Here is a 2,500-nt window from a genome sequence, read left to right as displayed (position 1 = left end):
TTTCCCCCCCTTCGCCGCGCTCGCTTTTCACAAACGGAGCTTCCGAGAGCTTTGCATCGCCCCCGACACCCGATCTGCTTATTACTGCAAGCATTGAAGAGGGTTCATCGATACCGGCACCTTCCCCCCGCTCGGCGCTTTCGAAATACATCTACTTGCGCGTACTAGTGGGTTCCGACACCGGCACCTTCCCCCCCTCGCCACCCTCGCTTTTCACAAATCGAATGCCGAAGCACTTTGCATCGCGCCCAGTCCCCCGGCCTGCTTATTACTCGCGCATTGAACTGAGTTCATCGACACCGACACCTTCCTCCCCTCACAGCATTTGTTTATGTCGCAAATCGAGTGCCGAAGCACAATTTCTCGATACCGACGGGCTCCTATCCCTCCCTTTGATTGATCTGAGCGGTTACTGACATCGTTTCAGTGGACTAGAGGCAACACCGATCCCACATGACCCCCCCTTCGTGTTGTTCAGCACCCCCCCAGCTGGGCGAAGAACACCTCCTAAATCCCTCTTAAATCCGTTTTTAATTGCTTATAATTGTTTGTTAGGGACATTCGAGGCAGCAAATATCGTATATAAGCAATTGGGGGAAGGGGGAGGGACTACTGGGGGCAGGGGAGGCGGTCTCTGCAAGGGGGTCATTTTGCAGAGAACCACTACTCCCCTATAGAGCATATTGGAGAAAACTGGGAAGGGCAGGGGGAAACATGGGATTTCCGAGGAGGGGCAAACGCCATAACTAATTGTACATTTGGTATAAAATCGAGATTTTTTGCAGGGACACTCAGAATAATGTCAGGCACCTTGTGGAAAAAGGCCAGATTTAATTTCGACCCAGAAGTATTTGTTTTTATTTTCCAAAAGGGGCAGAATGTCGAAAATCGAAAATGACAAACCGCTTGATGTTTCGGACTGCTACCACTTGCAAAATTTCCTTAAAATAGAGACTTATTTATGGTCAAATTATAGTGCGGGCAAAGTTGAACAGAATGCGGCCTTGACATGGCATTTGCACTCTAGGCAAGGCCATGTCGCGTTCTTGGCTTTGGAAATTTCCAACTCCGTTTCACTTGTAAAAGTGTATATATTTTATGGTTCAGAACTGTAAGCAATGATTTTAGAGAAATTTAGAAGTTGATTTCAGGTCATTTGGATGAGTTTTCGATTTGATATGATATTTCTCGTTTCTGAGATGTAGAAAATCAAAATAAACTGAAAACTCGACCAAATGACGATATGTCAATCTTAAAATGTCCTAAAAATCGTCCCCTATAGGTTTGAAACATAAAATGCAGGGGGATATTTGAAATAAAATTGAGTTTTCGAGGTTTGGCATTCGTTGGCATGCTAGCGTGCAGCCATATTAGCCTCGCCAGGCAGGGGAATTAGCCTCGCCAGGCAGGGGAATTAGCCTCGCCAGGCGTGTTGTCTCCGTGTTGTCCGTGTGTTGTCTCCGTGTTGTCTGTGTGTTGTCTCACACGCTATTAGCCTCGCCAGGCGGGGAGATTAGCCTCGCCAGGCAGGGATATTAGCCTCGCTAGCCCATTCTGCCTGCATTCCTGCGGGCATATTAGCCTCGCTAGGCAGGGATATTAGCCTCGCTAGCCCATTCTGCCTGCATTCCTGCGGGCATATTAGCCTCGCTAGGCAGGGATATTAGCCTCGCTAGCCCATTCTGCCTGCATTCCTGCGGGCATATTAGCCTCGCTAGGCAGGGATATTAGCCTCGCTAGCCAATTCAGCCTGCATTCCTGCATGGATATTAGCCTCGCCAGGCAGGAATACTAGCCTCGCTAGCCCATTCAGCCTTCATTCCTGCAGGCAAATTAGCCTCGCCAGGCAGGGATATTAGCCTCGCCAAGGCATATGGTATGCCTTTCAAGGCCGAGCAAGTGCCATGCCGAGCAAGTGCCATGCCGAGCAAGTGCCGAGCAAGTGCCATGCCGAGCAAGTGCCATGCCGAGCAAGGCCGAGCAAGTGCCATGCCGAGCAAGGCCGAGCAAGTGCCATGCCGAGCAAGTGCCATGCCGAGCAAGGCCGAGCAAGTGCCATGCCGAGCAAGGCAAGGCAGCAAGGCCAGGCAAGCCAAAGCACAAGGCAAGGACAAGCAAGGGCAGTGTCAAGCAAGCAAGGCCAGGCAAGCCACAACGAGGGCAGTGCCAGGAAAGGGAAAGACGAGGCCGGGCAAGGCCAAGCAAGGGCAAGGCAGGGGCAACAAATGCCAATGGAAGGCAAGGCGATGCCGATGCCGAGCAAGGCAAGGGCAAGCAAGGGCAAGGCAGCGGCAACCAAGGCCAAGGCAGGGGCAACCGAGGGCAAGGCAGGGGCAACAAATGCCAATGCAAGGCAAGGCGATGCCAATGCCGAGCAAGGCCAGGCCAGGCCAGGCCAAGCAAGGGCAAGGCAGCGGCAACCAAGGCCAAGGCAGGGGCAACAAATGCTAATGGAAGGCAAGGCGATGCCAATGCCGAGCAAGGCAAGGGCAAGGCAGCG

Source organism: Argentina anserina, unplaced genomic scaffold (genome assembly GCF_933775445.1).
Source record: "Argentina anserina unplaced genomic scaffold, drPotAnse1.1, whole genome shotgun sequence".
NCBI classification, from domain to species: Eukaryota; Viridiplantae; Streptophyta; class Magnoliopsida; order Rosales; family Rosaceae; genus Argentina; species Argentina anserina.
This window is presented reverse-complemented; position numbering follows the sequence as displayed.